At 42.3% G+C, this 19210-nt stretch overlaps 1 pseudogene; it reads left to right on the forward strand.

The window, feature by feature from the left end:
* Positions 1-17338: 17338 nt before the first annotated feature.
* Positions 17339-17799, forward strand: LOC132226790 (large ribosomal subunit protein eL29-like; annotated as a pseudogene).
* The last annotated feature ends 1411 nt before the right edge of the window (positions 17800-19210 follow it).

The following is a 19210-nucleotide window of genomic DNA, read 5'->3' on the forward strand; positions in this document are numbered from 1 at the left end:
GACCTATGCAGAATTATCTGAGCCTAAATATATATTATATATAAACTTCAGAACATTTTTTGCACTGTTTTAAAACTCACTGAGTTGTTCAATAAGACATGAATTCTGTAAATGAACCAAAAATAGTATTTTATGTGAAACTTTACCAAATGGTGTTCATTATTGCATAAAATACACCGTAAACCCAATGCCACTATGTCGTTTGAATCACAATAAAATACACAGTGTCAGTCCACATTTGTGGTTGGCACATTCTTCAGATTGCATGGAGAAAAACAAGCTTCTAAATACTACATGGTGTCTTCTAGGGTAGCCATGCTGGGGTACTCACATATCGAAATCCTTTCCCTAGATTTTTCCTTTACATTATTACAAGTAGGGTGTTGATTTTTAAAATTATGTGTGTAAATAGGTTATATTATTTATAAGTTTTACTTAAGGATAATTAATAAAGTGGTTTAAAATACTTATCATAAAAGGGACATTGGATATAATTGGATTAAGACTCATTAATGTAAAGAATTGAGGGGTTCATGAAAGGCAGGTTATGGGAGAGTTCAGGGATCTATCTGTATTCAAATTGGGACAAAGTTAGTTTTTAATTCTATTATATGACTGTGAAAAGCATAACTTTTATAGAGTCCATGTGTTTTTAATATCCTCATATCTATAAAAACAATAACAAAAGACCCTTCTCCTGGTAATTTATATTCATTTATGGTTTTACTAGGGGCCCAGTGCACGAAATTCGTGCACTGGGTGTGTGTGTGAGGGGGGAGTGTCCCTCAGCCCAGCCTGCCCCCTCTGACATACTGGGAGCCCTCAGGCATTGACCCCCATCACCCTCCAATCGCAGGATCGGCCCCTTGACCAGGCCTGAGGCCTCTGGCATAGGTGTCAGGCCTGGGCAGGGGACCCCCATCTCCCCCCAATCACTGGCTCTGGCCCCCGCCCAGGCCTAGGCCTCTGGCCCAGGAATCATGCCTTGGCAGGGGACCCCCATCTCCCTCTGATCGCTTGCTCCACCCCCCGCCCAAACCTGACGCCTCTGATCCAGGCTTCAGGCCTGGGCAAGGGGACCATCATATCCCCCCAATCCCCGGCTCCGTCCCCCACCCAGGCCTGATGCCTCGGCCAGAGGAGTTGACCTTCATCACCCTCCAATCACCAATCACCGGATCAGCCCCTTGACCAGGCCTGAGGCCTCCGGCAGAGGTGTCAGGCCTGGGCAGGGGACCCCCAGCTCCCCGCGGTTGCAGGCTCCGCCCCTGCCCAGGCCTAACACCTCTGGCCTAGGCGTCCGGCCTGGGCAGCGGGGACCTGCAGCTGCAGCGGCCCCGCGATCGTGGGCTCCGCTTTAGGCCCAGGCAAGGGACCCCTAGCTCCCGGGACTGCCAGCTTCGACCGTGCCCAGCTCCCATCGCTGGCTCCACCCCTACTTCCTGCTATCACTGGCAAGGGCGGCAAAGGCGCCTGATTCTCCGATCATGGCTGGGAGGCAGGGCAAAGGCGGCTCCAGGGCCGCTTCTGCCCTGCCCCCCAGCTCTTAGCTCCCCCCTGGGTTTCCGATCACTGTCATTGGCAGGGGGCTTCTTCCTGCTTTCCCTTTCGCCTCCCTGCATTGTGCCTACATATGCAAATTAACCGCCATCTTGTTGGCAGTTAACTGCCAATCTTAGTTGGCAGTTAATTTGCATATAGCCCTGATTAGCCAATGAAAAGGGTATCGTCGTACGCCAATTACCATTTTTCTCTTTTATTAGATAGGATGGTTCACTGAACATTTGCATTTACCATACTTCATTTGGTTGTCATCCCATTAGGTAGGTACTGGTCATTGTCATTATTCTTTCTCATTATTTGCTGAGGAAATTGACACAGATTGGGATTACATGACTACCGTAGGTCACTCTTTAGTACACAGTGATGTTGGAATCTTTCAATCATACCCTCCTGTTGTGTCACTCATACTGGAGAAAGTGGAATTTTATTGGTATAGAATGTACAAACATAGATTTAACATTGACTGAGCCTTAATAAAGTTAACGCCTTATAGCATTTCTGTGGCAATAAAATAAAGTAATATATGTAAAGTGTTAAGGACAGAGCTTGGCATATGAAAGGTCTTCAGTACTGATGAGTTCTTTTCTAAATTCCATGGCTACAAGAAGGTATACTGGTTATGCTACTGGAGGTAGAAAAGACTGGGTGTTCTGGATTGCTATGGAGAGCTGGTAGCATCTTGTGTACAAGTAGAAAATATAAGGGCAGGCTCATATAGAGATCATCTTGTTTTGTCAATGGTCAAGACATATCAAAGAAACATTCTTCCCATGCTAGATTTCACAGTGTTTTCCCTTGCATAACCTTTGTTAAAGCCACCATGGATTCCATGTCTCAAAATGAATGGGCATGAGAACTTGCCAAGAGCATGTTTAGGGACATATTTGGATCAATAACTAACTCCCTATTCCACAGCATTGGTAGAAAGCTTAGCAAATAGGAAGGTGTCCAACCCAGCCCTGAAAGTCTCAGGAGAGGCCCTGAGGCCCTACTGCATGATCTGAATTTCCTCCCACCTTCATCTCCCAAGCATAGACCCAATCTGAATAATTAGAGGGGGAGGGAACTAGGAAGCAATAAAATGGAAAGTAAACACACAGCAAAGGCATATTAGGCTCTGCCTATGAGGCTCTTTAGGAAGCTGAGAAGAGCAGAATCTATGAGGAGAGGACCATCTTGTGATCTTGTTCTGTCTCCAGTTCTGCTTATCTCCCCCAGGCACACATAACCCTACTTCCCATTCCCAGACCTTCCCATGTAACAGGCTGATTCAGTGATGTTCCATAGATCACAATACATTTGTTCTAAATTAAACTATGGAAGAATATTATTTATCAGCATTTTTCTATGTTGTCCATCTTCCTCTTAGTTAAGCTTTTCATCAATGCTATCGAATGTAGAGCTGGCTATCGATTCAATCATGCCCTAAAATGAATCACTGTCATGGATGAAAAGCTTTGGACTGGTGGTCTGGAGGCCCGGATTGTTGTAGTTCTGCCTCTGCTACATTTAAAGTCAGATCTCTCCTCTTAGCTTCATTTCCTTTGTTTGTAAAATGACAGAGCAGAGATAGATGATATCTAAGGTATCTTAGCCTACGGCCATGAACATGCAGAAGCCCTTCAGCTGCTTTTAGATATGTGGACTTTTCTCTAATGAAAATAGACATGATATCTACTTGAAGGGACATTCCTCCCTCCAAAAGATAGACTGCCTCTGGGGGAGCTAATCGAGTCTCTCAAATGTCCTAAAAGGCAACCATCTGAAATGTGTACAATTAACCTTTTAGTTATTTTCAAAACATAGTTGTAGACCCTTCTACCACTGATTTAAATAGGACAACATATAACTGGTCCTACACATAAAAAAATACACATTTTGTAACATACATTTGCTATTGCTTCTCCAAATCTGTACCATTCAGGAAAATTTTCTTTTTTGAGGAGGGAAGAACCAGATTACTTCATTTCCACACCTATTTTTTTTGCTCTAAATATGACAACTATCTCAACATCACTAATTGGCACATGAGGTTTGTTCAACATGACCTACCGACTAATATGATCTATAACCTCAAGAAATATCTGGAAGCCTCAGACCATCTCTGCTCTGGCACAGAAGCTAGGGTTCTTTGGTTGAATCCTTCCACAATGTTGACCAGATAGCTATAGTAAAGGCCCTTGTATTCTCCAGTGGGTAAGTGACCACACATGCTGTATCACGGTTTTGGACCAATACACTTCCATTGTCCCACTCTTGACAGGTGAAACTTGTCTTTCCACAAAAAAAAAAAAAAAAAAAAAAAAAACACAAAAAAGCTCTTTCCTGTAACCTCTTTTGGGCACCAATACATTTTGGGGAAGGAGAAGCTACATTTTCAAATCCTTCTGTCAATAAGTAGGCAGGTCCACTCCAGACAATGAGGCCCCTGTGCGGGAAGAGAGTGTCTGCTTGGGCAGGTCCCAGGTAGCTTGATTTAGGAGGTGTGCACTATCTGCCAGGACCACAGAATCACTGTGATGCCAATTGTGTGCCAAAGGAATCCAGATTAAGAGAGAGATTTAAGCACCTGGGTTTGTGGATTTCTCTGTAGGAGCATGGCTAGGTTTCTAATTTCTCTTCCTGTTTTAGGAAATATATTCTTCAGTAGCTTGATGGTGTTTTTGGTGTACTCTTAACTTTTCCAAATATTTTTTTTCTCCCTATCTTCTCAGTCTACCTTTATGAACCTACAGAGTTTTGGAGCTGAGGACCCCATTGACCTACACTTGAACTCTTTGCTCTGAGACAGAGGTCATACTGACATCTTTATGGCCTTGATAATGCAAGTCTTGCCAACTTTCGTTATCATTTTAGAGTAAGTGATGTTGCAATCAACACACCATCAGGATAGTTTTCTGAAGTGTGGGATTCTTTTTAGAACAGTCAGAAGTATATATAGTATTTCTAAATTATCAGCACAAGTCCCCCAAAATGTTCTGGAATGTGGGTATGCCACCATCGCTAGTGTTGGTTTCAGAAACATACCATTATTACTGTGATTTAGGTGTCAGGAGGCATGACCATTGTGACCCAAATGTCATAATGTTCTCTCTGTCCCCCTCCCTATTCAATACCTGGCATATTAATTACTAAAATTCATATTAAAAATATATTTTTGAAAATGTAATTTTTTTGAATATTTGTCTCTTCTTTGTAAGCAACTTCAGTGAAGGGATGATATCTTTCAAAAAAATTTTTTAATCAGTGTTTAGAAAGGCTCTGGCCCAAAGAATTTCTTTAACAAACGTTTATCAATGAGTGAATGGGATTTATGTATTCTGATTTTAGACATGACACCAAAAAAATATATAACCTTGGCCAAATTAACTCATATATATATATATATATATATATATATATATATATATATATATACATATATATATATATATATATATATATATATGTATATCTCCTATCTAATAATAGACAAACATGGTAATTAACCATACCCCCACTACACTTTCCATTGGCTAATCAGCAGTATATGCAAATTAACTGCCAACAAAGATGGCGGCCCGCAGCCATGCAGCTGAAGCGAACATGAGGCTTGCTTGCTCCAGTGATGGAGGAAGCCAAGGTTCCCCACCTGCCGGGGCCCAACTCTGAGCCCGAAAGCAACAATGTTTCAATTATAGAAGCTAAACAAACCCCAGATACCTGCTTTCAGCCAGCCTGGGCCTCAGAGCTTAGAGTGCCAATGATGGCAACAGAGTTTCAATTATAGAAGCTAAACAAACCTAGATACCTGCTTTCAGCCAGCCACGGCCTCAGAACTGGAGCCGGCTCTCAGCTCCAGTGACAGCTATAGAAGGTAAATAAATCCCAGAATAAAAAAGAAAAGAAAAAAAAAGAGGCTGGGAGCTTCAGTGGCCCGCCGGCCTGAAAATGGCCCTCAGCCCCTCATCCAGGCTGGCCAGGCACCCCAGTGGGGACCCCCAGCCTGAAGGGGGTGTGACCAGCTGCAAACAGCCATCAGCCCATCATCCAGGCTGGCCAGGCACCCAAGCGGGACCCCCACCCTGATCCGGGACACCCTACAGGGCAAACCAGCCAGCCCCCACCCGTGCACTAGGCCTCTATCCTATATAGTAAAAGGGTAATATGCAAACTGACCCTAACAGCAGAAAAACTGGGAATGACTGGTCACTATGACACACACTGACCACAAGGGGGCAGATGCTCAATGCAGGAGCTTCCCTCTGGTGGTCAGTGCGCTTCCACATTGGGGAGCTCTGTTCAGCCACAAGCCAGGCTGACAGCTGCCAGTACAGCAGTGGTGGTGGGAGCCTCTCCTGCCTCCTCAGCAGTGCTAAGGATGTCTGACTGCAGCTTAGGTCTGCTCCCCACTGGCAAGTGGACATCCCCCGAGGGCTGCTGGGCTGCCAAAGGGATGTCTGATTGCCATCTTAGGTCCAATCCCCCGGGGAGCAGGCCTAAGCCAGCAAGTGGTCACCCCCGAGGAGTCCCAGACTGCGAGAGGGCACAGACCAGGTTGAGGGACCCCCTACCCCCAAGTGCACAAATTTTTGTGCACCGGCTCTCTAATACATGCTCAGGTGGGGTCCCTCAGCTTGGCTGGTGATTGAGGCCGATTGGGGACAGCCAGCTGTGGGGAGGGAAAGCAGGAGGTTGGCCGGCTGCAGGAAGTTGGCTGTGGGAGTGCACTGATCACCCAGGGGCAACTCCTGCATTGAGTATCTGCCCCCGGGTGGTCAGTGCACATCATAGCCACTGGCCATTCATCTGGTTGTCCTGTAGTAACGATCGCTTAGGCTTCTATATATATATAGATTGCCATGAGCATTCTTGAACATGTCTCTTGAAGCACATGTACACATATTTATTGCTAGTTACATACCAAGAATAGAAACATTATGTTGTATTTATCTTTAAATTTAAAAGATAGTTCTAAACTGTTTTCTATAGTATTGTTAATGTTACTCCTGCCATCAGTATTAGAATTCCCACTGTTCCACACACTTTCAAATACTAATATTATCAGATATTTTTATTCTGGCCATTCTGGTGGGATACTGTGCTATATCATGGTGGCTTTAATTTTTATTCCCCTTATTATTTACTAGAGGCCTGGTGCATGAATTCGTGCATGGGTGGGGTCCTGAGGAGCGGGGTGGGGGTCGGGGGGAGGCAGGACACGATCGCTCTCTCGGCTGGCAGTAGGATGCCCTTGCCAGCCCAGGATTTGGATCCGTCTTACTGACATTCACGTTGGTTGTTGGGAGCCACCTGGTGATGGCTTTTATATTGTTTCTTCCTTGTGGAGCGTCTAGAGAGGGGAAGCAGCCGTGGTACCCGAGGAGGCTGGTGATGCTGTCGGGATCATGCTGGTGGTGCTGGTCCATCAGTGCCTGGCCCGTTCTCTAGAGATTGGACCTGCAAGACTACTGAGGGAGTGAGTGGCTGACGCCAGGCTAGGCCTCTGGGACAGGTCAGTCAGCTGAGTGGTGGTCCTGCTGTGGGAGCACACTGACCACCAGGGGCAGCTCCCGCATTGAGCGTCCATTCCCTGATGGTCAGTGAGCATCATAGTGACTAGTCATTCTGGTCATTCAGTCGCTTAGGCTTTTATATACACTGAGTGGCCAGATTATTATGACCACCTGACATTTGTAGGCAAATTAGCTATAATTTTGCACTGAAGTTGCTAGAGGGCCAGACCATAATAAGTAGGGAAGCAGGTTGTTTACCACAACAATAAAAGTGATTTTTTTTTCTGAAGATATGGGTAAACAATGCAATTTAACAGCCTTTGAACATGGGAGATTATATATATACTAGGAGCCCGGTGCACGAAATTCGTGCACTGGGTGTGTGGGGGGCGGGGAGAGGGAGTGTCCCTCAGCCCAGCCTGCCCCCTCTGACATACTGGGAGCCCTCAGGCGTTGACCCCCATCACCCTCCAATCGCAGGATCAGCCCCTTGCCCAGGCCTGACGCCTCCGCCAGAGGTGTCAGGCTTGGACAGGGGACCCCCATCTCCCCCCGATCACTGGCTCTGGCCCCTGCCCAGGCCTGAGGCCTCTGGCCCATGAATCATGCCTGGGCAGGGGACCCCCCTCTCCCTCTGATCGCTTGCTCCACCCCCCGCCCAAGCCTGATGCCTCTGACCCAGGCTTCAGGCCTGGGCAAGGGGACCATCATATCCCCCCAATCCCCGGCTCAGCCCCCCGCCCAGGCCTGATGCCTCGGCCAGAGGAGTTGACCCTCATCACCCTCTGGTCACCAATCACCGGATCGGCCCCTTGACCAGGCCTGAGGCCTCCGGCAGAGGTGTCAGGCCTGGGCAGGGGACCCCCAGCTCCCCGCGGTTGCAGGCTCCACCCCTGCCCAGGCCTAACGCTTCTGGCTGAGGCATCCGGCTCGGGCAGCGGGGACCCACAGCTGCAGCGGCCCCGCGATCGTGGGCTCCGCTTTAGGCCCAGGCAAGGGACCCCTAGCTCCTGGGACTGCCAGCTTCGACCGTGCCCAGCTCCCATCGCTGGCTCCACCCCTACTTCCTGCTATCACTGGCCAGGGCGGAAAAGGCACCTGATTCTCCGATCATGGCTGGGGGGCAGGGCCCCCCAGCTCTTAGCTCCCCCCTGGGTTTCCAATCACTGTCAGTGGCAGGCGGCTTCTTCCTGCTTTCCCTTTCGCCTCCCTGCATTGTGCCTACATATGCAAATTAACCGCCATCTTGTTGGCAGTTAACTGCCAATCTTAGTTGGCAGTTAATTTGCATATAGCCCTGATTAGCCAATGAAAAGGGTAGCTTGTACGCCAATTACCATTTTTCTCTTTTATTAGTGTTGATATATATATACCGAGTGGCCAGATTATTATAACCACCCTATCACTACTTCGTTGGGCCACCTTTTGCCTTCAATACTGAGGCGATTCTTGTTGGCATTGACTCCATGAGATGTTGAAAGGTGATGCAAGGAATCTGACACCATGCCTGATAAATAGCACTGTCCAGTTCTGTGAGATTTGATGGTTGTGGAACCAGCTGCCTGATGGCTCTTTTAACTTCATCCCACAAATGCTCAATTGGATTGAGATTTGGTGATTGTGGGGGCCACCTAAGCAAGGTAAAGTCTCCCTCATGTTCTTGAAAGCACTCCTGCACAATATGAGCACTGTGGCATGGCTCATTGTCTTGTTGGTAGAAGCCATCTCCATTGGGATATGCCATCAACATGATAGGATGAACTTGATCAGCAATGATATTTAGGTATGTTGTGCTATTCAGACGTTGTTCCACATGAATTAAAGGGTCCAAATCATGCCAGGAAAACATGCTCCAAACCATAACACTGCCCCCACCAACTTGAAGGGTTGTACTCATGCATGTGGGGTGCATGCTTTCATGCTGTTTCTGCCAAATTCTCATTCTGCCATCTGCATGATGCAACTGGAAACATGATTCATCGGACCACATGACTTTTTCCAATGCTCAACTGTCCAATCCTTGTGTTCCTGTGAGAATTGGAGACGTTTTATCTTGGTAACTGCAGACAGCAAAGGTGTTCGAACAGGCCTTTGGCTTCCATATCCCATACGATGTAGTGTATGGCTAATTTGCCTACAAACATCATGTGGTCATAATAATCTGGCCACTCATGTTCAAAGGTTGTTAAATTGCATTGTTTACCCATATCTTCAGAAAAAAATCACTTCTATTCTCTCGGTAAACAACCTGTTTCCCTATTTATAATGATCTGGCCCTCTAGCAACTTCAGCGCGAAATTATAGCTAATTTGCCTACAAACATCAGGTGGCCATAATAACCTGGCCATTCAGTGTATAAACTTTTCTATAGCCATCATCTCCCCTCTTTAATCCAAATGTTTCAGGAATGCTAGAGGAATCTTTCCAAAGTTACTATGATGTTGCTTTGGAAATATTAAGATATTAATCCTGTGTCTCATTTGATGGCAACCATTATCATTTGCAGCAGAACTGCTCTTCACTTCTATCTTTCTTTAGAATCACTTACAGCTGAAAATGTCTTAATGGCCCAATGAGGCTGAATGCAACATTTATAATAATTTCTAGACAAGAGACAAAGGGGAAGATCCATCTCTTAGCAAACCAGGCTGGCACCTCCAGGGACAGTCTCTAAGCCCAAGGAAGAAGATGCCCTACTCAATTTCTCTCTCACTTTCTTTCTTTAATTTTAATGCAATGAACACCAGACCGTTTAGGAATTATTCTAATCCCAGTTGCAAGCTCCATCCTTTTCTCCAATCATGCACGTATTTAGGCTTTTTATTCCTTCATTAACACAGGGAAAATGCAGACCATTATGACAGTTAGCAGACATAATTTTAGACAAATACAACTTCTTATCAAATAAGCCTGCAATAAGTATTTGATGAACAGGGCTCTTCAATATAACTTCCAACACTAATTTAATGAGAAGTATCAAATGAATTTTTTTTATTCTGATATCTCCCATGAGACAAATGATACTTTGCAGGCCTATTTTTAACAAATGAATTATTGACTTAAACTGGCACAATTAATCACAATATAATGGGATCAGGGAATGTTAGGGGCTCATTCATCATAGCCGATGATGAGTACCGACTCTTCCGAGAAATGAAACTCTTTAATCACTCCTAGATTAACAGTTACATGCTTTCAAATTTCAATCATAGGAAACTGGCAGCATAGAATGAGAAGGAGCCAGAGCTTGGGAGAAAATGAAAGGGGAGCATGCAGAGTTTGTTGTCTGCAGTCAGAATTCCAACTCTTGCCAGTACATTTCAGTGGAGATAGGAAAATGATTCATTAGAAGTGCGGTTTTGGTAATAGGCTGAGAACTGGGATGGCAATTAAAATTCTTGAGGTCTGAGCTTAACTCATTAAAAATCTGTGTGACTCCTGACAAGCTGCTTAACTTCTCTGAACGTCATCTTCTTCATCTGCAAGATAGAGGTAGTACAATCTCTCCAAGCAAGGTTCTCATGAAAGTCAAGCAAAGTAACCCATGTCCTCATGTGTTGGAAGATTAGAAAGCAGAGTACCTTTCCTGTGATCCTTATCAGGCTGCAGGGATTGTTTTTCATCTCCAGGACTCATACCTATTAAATACATTTGGACTAATTAAAAAAATATATGCGCTAAAATGTGAAAGCCAAGAAAGAAACACAGAAGGAGAAGGGATATCCATCCACTAACTCAACAAGTGTGCCAACATCTATCATAAGCCCTGCTGTTGTAGAAAGATGAGTCAGACATGACTCTTGTCTAGGAGTTCACAATACATTGGGCAGACAGACTAGAGTGTCACATCATTTGGACAAGAGGAAAAGCAAAAAGACAGGGTGATGCATTATTTTTTCAATCAAAAGTATGCACATAGAAAAAAAAATAGTACTAAAAGGCTATCTGCTCCTTTTCTTATATGGTGATTATACTTTCCAGTTTGCCTTATTCCATCCATGTTTATGCCTATTATAGCATCTGCTTTAATTTAAAAAGTATCTTAGTCTTGTAAACCTACTTTTAACCATTTCTTGTTTATTTTTTTGTTATTGGCAAGTATCTAAATGTTATGATCATATCTTTGTTTTCTTTAACTTATTGTTTTATGTAGTCCAGTAACTCCATACTTTTCTAGACAGTGGCATAACTCATACCTCCACTGCCTTTCTTCACCCTCTCCCAATATAGTCAAGAATTATAAGTGTTGAGTTGTTTTTTGTCCCATCTGCAACTTCAAATATTTTACTCAAACTGCTATATTGTAGTCTACAAAGGATAGAGATCTTGACTTCCCACTTTTTGATGATATGGAACCACTTCTATAACCTCTTCTACCTCTTAACTGGTATACCTTTACTTTTATATCATTACTAGAGGCCTGGTGCATGGATTTGTGCACTGGTGGGGTCCCTCAGCCTGGCCTACGCCCTCTTGCAATTTGGGATCCCTCGGGGGATGTCAGAATGCCAATTTCAGCCTGATTCCTGCAGGCCTGGCCAAGGAATCCCACCAGTGCATGAATCCAGGCCTCTAGTATGCATATAAGATTTTTGGTTAATCTCTTCCCACCCTCCCCCGTTTTCCCTTCTCTCTGAGATGCACCAGTCTGTTCCATGTTTCCATGCCTGTGCATTGAGCATCTGCCCCCTGGTGGTCATTGCACATCATTTCTACCAGTCGTATGGTCAAATAGCTAGATGGTCAGACGATCACTTAGGCTTTTATATATAGAGAAGGTTGATTTTTTTTCAACCTGCTGTTTTACTTCTTTCCTGTGCATTTGCTGCTCTTTGTCCTTGATGACTTTTCCTCAACATGTCTTTATGGGAAACTCCTTCTCATTCTTCAAGATGCACCTAAAATGCTTATCCCTTTGTGATACTTTCATTCAATACTTCAGCAAAGCCAATTATTTCAGCCTTGTGCTCCCACAGATTTCAATAGAGCCCACTGTATACTGCAATTTATGCTTTATATTGTACATGTCTTCTCCTGAATCTGAGCTCCTTAGGGGAACATTTCAGTGTTCCCCAAGCCAAGCAGAGTTCTAGGAAGATAGTTACAATTAAAGAAATAGTTTTTGTTCATATGCTTGTCTACATCAGTAAATATCAGGTCTAATTCAAAATGGCATTTAGTCTAATGCTGCTTGTATAGCTTCTTACTAAAACATTTCTTAGGAAACTACTGACTAAGGTATAGAATAAGGTTTTTTAAAAACTCATACCACCACCAAACTTTGATACTGACATATAACCAATAGCAAATACTTAATATAAGAGGACTTCCAATACACATATGCTTTAAAAATGAAGATTTGAGCCCAGGCAAGGAAACATGACTAGCAGAGGAAAAGAGAATATGGACTGAATAGAGGAAGAAAAAATTATAAGCATTAGTAATGATTATTAGCCAGTTACACAAAAGAGGGTAATTTCTTTTTTACTTCCTCACTTAGATAATTTCTTCCTTGTGTCCTTCATATATGCAGGGTGTGGCAAAAGTAGGTTTACAGGTGTTCATATGGAAAATAACACAATAATTAACAAATAATACAAGAATAAACGTGCATACTCACAACTGTAAACCTACTTTTGCCCTTCCCCTTCTATATGGCTGAAATGATGTGGGACTTTTTTATCCTCTTCTGGGAAGAGGGATTTCTTTATGTTGTATGAGGGATTTGTGTCATATTAGGTAGATAATAATTTCTCTCTTGTCTTTACTTAGAAGTTCAATATAATTAAAAGATGCATGTATTAATACCACATTGACAAGTTAATCTCTGGTAAATTCTTTTATCATCAAGTTGGTTGAAATTTTCTAAAACCTCCTTCCAAGTCAGAAGAGGTACTTGCATGAGATTTCAGAGGCAGAAGGTTATGGTGGTTGCATTGTGGTAACAGACTCAGGGGGGCAGAGTTCCAGCCTGTCTCTGGATCCTTCAAGTCCATGTCCTGCTTTCCTTTAAAACTGCCACTTTCATGTCCAATTTCTTTTCAAGTGTCCATAGCTAGACACTGGGGTATGACTTGCAGAGTTCTTCCACAGACTTATTCCCTCTGTGGCCTAACCTTAATGGCTGGATGTACTAGGACTCTCAAAGTAGCCTGTTATTGACTTCTCTGATCCTCCAAATTCCATTCCAGACTGCACTCCTCAGCTCCTCCCATAATTGTTTAGTAGCTAATTGCAAAAATAAATGCTTTATCTCATAACTCATAGCTGTTTTGCTTATCTGACTAAAAGCTGGTTGACATAGGAATCATTGGAATAGACAAAGAAAAAAATTTTAGAAAGTCAGGGAGAAATGGACAGAATTATGATGGCAGAGGAAGATTGTAACACATACCTCTACATCTATAGATCAAATAGAAAAAAAAGAGCAAGTTTTGCAGGTCCTGAATAATGTAATTAATAAGGTTATATGTGTAAATGTGTATATATTGATTTTCATGTCCTGCAGAGAATATCCTTTATTTTCATCATCAATAAAACATTTATGAAATATTGATCTACATTATGTCCCAAAGAAAAACTTAAAAAAATAATTATAAAAAGCAGGAACTTGGATCAATGAATAAGCCTTGAGTATTTGTAACAGATGTCACAGATAATGGTACTGGGCTGGGCTAGAAAGATACAAAAAGTAGGAACCAGTATGACTCAATAAACATGGGCTTATTACTATGACCCAGGTACTATGCTAGGTCCTAGGTACTTGTGAAGATAAATATACATGACCCCTACTTCCAGGGTTTACAATCTCACAAGGGAGTAGGGAGGACACCAGGCTAGAGTGTGGACGGTGGCTTGGAATTGAAACTAAGCATTTTGTGTCCCAAGTATCATGCTGGGGGTTGAGGATGACTTGGGACAGGAAATGACTGAAATAAAATTGTTTATATATGAAGAAATCAGATAGTGAGAAACATAAAAGCATTTCTATTTATTCCTATTAAAAGTGGGAGTCATTGATGGTTTGAGATGTTTTAGGAAGATTAACTTCAGGGGTCTGTGGAATAGATTGGGATAGGGAGCAGGGCTGGGAGAAATTGGAACATGAGGTTCCCACTAGAAAGAAGGGCTTAGTCTAGATTAGTCACAGTGGAACTTGAAAACAAAGATTGGACTGCAAGTTTAAAAAATGTGGGAGCTGTTTTGAGATAGGGAGGAAAAAGAGGGAGTCAAAAGTGACTACACCTTTGAGGAGAGGGGAGTTAATTCTCAACACAAACATAGTAGCGTTCTTTTTCCAGTGATCTGCACCATGGTTCTGACATTTACAGGTGCCTAAGCATTTGTTGTCAGAATTTTTTTCTGGAAAAAAAGGAAGGAATCTATAAAAGAAGTAGGCGTTAGCTGTAGTCACTCTTAAAAGATGAATAGCACAGAAATCTTTGTTTTATGTTTTTATCCATACAACTTCCCATACCACCACCACTGCCTCGCCCGCCAACCCCCACTTCTTAGCAAACAAAATATTTAAGGAAGGATATGAGAACGAGCACTCATTTCTTAATATGGGAAACAAGGTCTATTTATGAACATGCTCAGTAAACCTTTGCCCTGCTGGATCCTTAAGTCTGAAAATTTTTTTAATTTTTTAATACCAGTTGACATACAGTATTATGTTTGTTTCAGGTACACACTAATGATTAATTATTACATTACTTACTAAGTGATCATTCCAATGTCTTGTACCCCTCTGACACCATACATAATTATTAGAATATACAGTCTTCACAGGCCTTTTTGGAAAGTGGATTCATAGCCTTACTCTCCTTTTTGTTCTGTTGACACTTTCAATTTTAGATTTTTTTTTTTGGCATTGTTTTAGAAGAGGGACATTTCCTTTATAAAAAGCAAAACAACAAAATCTACATATAAAAAAAGTGACTACACCAATTTAAAATCTGGTAACTGTTAGAATAGTGTCAACATTGATAGAAATAGGTTATTAGTGTTTTCTAATTTCTAAAATGCATTTTCAAACTTTCAAGACAGATGACAACTTAAACATATGCATCTGACCTCTTGACTCTAGAATTCTACAAAAAATAGCTATCCATAATAATGGGGTTTATTCTGATTCTGAAACTAGGGAAGGATGCAAGACAAGTTACAGAAACTTGGAGAAAATTTTACTGGATAAAGTGAAGGTAGAAATCTACTGTATCTGGTCAACATGACATGCATTTTCCTACATTTGACAGACAGTTTGGGAGTAAGGTGAAGAGACCAAATCAATTCTCTCCAGTCCCTAACCCACCAAATTTTTGAGCAGTGAAGGTTTGAGAATGGACATGCTGTGGGATGGCAAGGAGGACATCTATAGCCCATCAGTTTGTCCTTGGTACCCTCTGTGTTCCAGAGGCTTCACCATATCAGTGGCTGATGGCAATTCTTAATCCTATGTAATAAAAGGCTAATATGCAAATAGACCAAATGGTAGAATAAACAAACAACAGAACAACCGGTTGCCATGATGTGCACTGACCACCAGGGGGCACACACAGAACATGATGGGTGTTGGCCTTGGCAGGATGGTGGAGCAGGTGAGCAGGGGTGCCAGACTAAGGTGGGGCACTGGTCGCTGCCATCAGGCAAGCCTCTGGTGGTTACTGAAAGTTCTTTGCTACTGTGTGCTGCTGTCCTGCCTGGCACTTGCACCTGCTGCTGGTACCAGAACCACTGCTCACACCCACTGCTGGTGCCAGCCCCAATCACTCCACACCATCAGCGGGCGAGAGCAGGGCCAGAACCTTTAGCACATGGGAGTGCCAGAGATGGGAGTGGGGCTGCTGGCAGACAGGGAACCTGAGGCTGTGGTGGGAGGGGCTGGGTGGAGGCAGAGAGGATGGGCAGAGATTCGCCCCTGTGCCCACCGAAGCCTCATTGCCCACAGTTCCTTTCAAGGTGCACGAATTTGTGCACTGGGCCCCTAGTGCTTACATAAACAACAAAGAATGGAGAATGGTCCCCAACAATTTCTGATTGCTTCACCACACCTAAGAAATTCACCAGTCACTTTCAGTTACCCCCAGCCTGGCATTTTCATAATTTCCCAAATGCTGGTGAATCCCTGTACTGATAAAGTAAAACCAGTGCAAACTTATATCTTTCTCTATTCTTTTTGGTAACTAAAATATGTCAGAGATAGAGGAGCCTCGATCAGACTATCAAACTTCAGAGGGAGGTAGGGGAGGGTGGGGGTAAGTGGGAGAGATCAACCAAAGGACTTGTATGCATGCATATAAGCCTAACCAATGGACACAGACACCAGTGGGGTGAGGGTATGATTGGGGGGTTGTGGGCAATGGGGGGATAAGGACAAAAATGTAATGCTGTAATCAATAAAGAAAAAAAGAAAAAAATTGGAATAAGACAGTAATATTTGGCATAATAAAAAATAAAAAAATATGTAAAAGATTTATTTTTGGCAAGGGCTCACAAAAAATCTGTGACTAAAACTGTGTCAACTCTTAATACTTTAATATCTTCAACTTTTAACAAGTACATATGACCCATTTTTTAAAATGCAAAAATGAAGAAAAGCCACTAACAAACATATTCTGTGGTTTAGAAAGAAACCACTCTGTGGAATCAGAGCAAGATTCTTCCTCTAGGATTCAAACTGCTGCAATAACTGGAGAAGTTGTTGAGCATTTCTAGTTATGTTCTCCACAATATTCAGATAAATATTTCATGTTTGAAATTTGAGTAATATCATAGAGAGGTAGCAATATGAAATTATGAAAAAAAATGAAAATTTAAAAATGCAAGTATAGAATTTGAAACCTCAGTGTAGTAGTGAACAACTGAATTAATACTGCTAACAAACTAAATCTTTGAAAATGAAGGCAAATCCTAGAAATTGTCCTAAAACTCAAATAAAACAACAATAAGTGAAAGTAGTGAAAGAGCTGTGAGAAGACATAATCTAGGAAATCCAAAATATTCATAGCAAGGAATTCATAAGAGAGTAAATCAGACAGAAACAATAAAAGTTTCTTGAAAGATTTCATAGAGTACATAAAGCAATGAATGAAAACCATACCTAAACATGCTTTATGGAATCTGGTATCTATAAAGAATTTTCCTTATCTAGATCTAGGTCGATCCCCTACATGGACACCCATATTCTTATTTAAAAATACCAATGTTTCTAATGTGTAAGTGGAACTCATTTCTCTTCCAGTTCTAGGTGCTTCACAAGCTGTGATTCCAGTGCAGACATGGCCAAGTCCAAGAACCATGCCATGCACAGCTAGTCTGGGAAATGGCACAGAAACAACATCAAAAAATCTATATCACAAAGATATGAATTTCTTAAGGAGAATGGAGCCTGAGTTCCTGAGGAGTATGCACTTTGCCAAGAACACAACAAGAAGGGCCTGAAGAAGCTGCAGGCCAACACCACCAAGGCCATGAGTTGCATGCTGCTGCCATCAAGGTCCTCGTAAAGCCCAAGGTGATCAAGCTCAAGATCTCAAGGGTCGACAGCTGCAAGCTCAATCAACTTGCCCACATTGAACAGCCCAAGCTTGGGAAGCATGCTGGTGCCTGCATCGCCAAGGGTCCCAGCCTCTGTTGGCCACAGTCCAAAGTCAAGGCTCAAACCAAGGCCCAGGCTGCAGCTGTGGTTACGGCTCTGGCTCTGGCTGCAGCTCCAACTCCAGCTCCAGGTCAGGCTTAGGTTCCCAAAGGTGTCCAGGCACCCATGTAGCTCCTGAGTAGAGGCCTCTGTCTGCAGATGTGAGGACAGAAGGAATGGTGTGACTCCAGCACTGCTGTCCAGTCTGCATGGGGTTGGTATGCTCCTATTCTATTTGTAAAATAAACCTGAGGCAGGAAAAACAAACAAACAAACAAACAAAAAAAACCAAACAAAATAAAATGTGTAAGTGGAACCCAATTGCTTGGATGCTAAAATCAGTTGCTGAGCTAATATATAACTTAATATATAATTGTTTTTTAACTTGACAAAGTATTCAAAAAGTTCATTGGGAAGGTTTCAGAAATGTTTGAAAAAGGATAATATATATGGAGACTTGCATTTCTAGCTTTTTGAAGATTTTTTAAAGCTGCTGAAATGAAGCAGAAATGGTAATGGACTAGAATAAAAACCCTGGAATAATCCACAGTGTATAATTAATCAAATGATAAAGTTAGTACCTTAAATCAATAAAGAGATATGATGATTAAATAACTGGTGCTAGGATAACTTGAAAACGATTGGAGAAAACAGCTAAATATCTGCCTCATATCATTTGCCAAAGAAAATTCTAGATGAATTTAAAAAATAAACATAAAAAGTGAAATTATGAATGATTAGTAAGAAAACATATCTGATATCATATAAAATCAAAATAAGGAATTTTAAAGAAACATAAGTTTTTAAAAAATATTAAAACCCATATTGACTAAAAAACTATAAACAAAGTTAGAAGATTTATGATAAATTGGGGAACTATAGCACCACAAATATGAAGTTATGTGTATAAATACAAACCTATGAATATATTTTAGAAATCTAGAAAAAAAATAAATTCCATTATTGAAAAATTTGCAAAAACATAACAAAGAGGCATTTTCAACACAGGAAGGAATACAGTGGCTAATAAATATATGAAGATAGGTTAATCCTAATGTATTAGTTTGAAATAGATGCTGCAACAAATTAACACAAACTTGGTTGTTTAAAACAACAAGCATTTACTCTCTCACATTTCTAGAGTCCAGAAATTAGACATCAGCTTCCCTCAGCCAACATCGCGGTGTCAGCAGGGCTGTGCTCCCTCTGGAGGCTCTGGGGGAGAATCCATTCCCTGCGTCTTCCAGCTTCTGATGGCTGCCAGCATCCCGTAGCTTGTGGTCACATCACTTCTGTCTTTGCCTTTGTGGTCACATTGATCCTCTTCTTTTTGTCTAATCTCCTTTTGCCTCTCTCTGATAAAGACACTTGTGGTTGCATTTAGGGCCCACCCAATAACTCCAGGTAATCTCTCTAACCTCAAAATCCGTCACATCTACAAAGATCCACTTTCTACATAAGGTCACATTTATGAGTTCTAGGGATTAGCACTTGATACCTTTGGGAGTCATTA

This window comes from Myotis daubentonii, chromosome 2 (genome assembly GCF_963259705.1).
Source record: "Myotis daubentonii chromosome 2, mMyoDau2.1, whole genome shotgun sequence".
NCBI lineage: Eukaryota > Metazoa > Chordata > Mammalia > Chiroptera > Vespertilionidae > Myotis > Myotis daubentonii.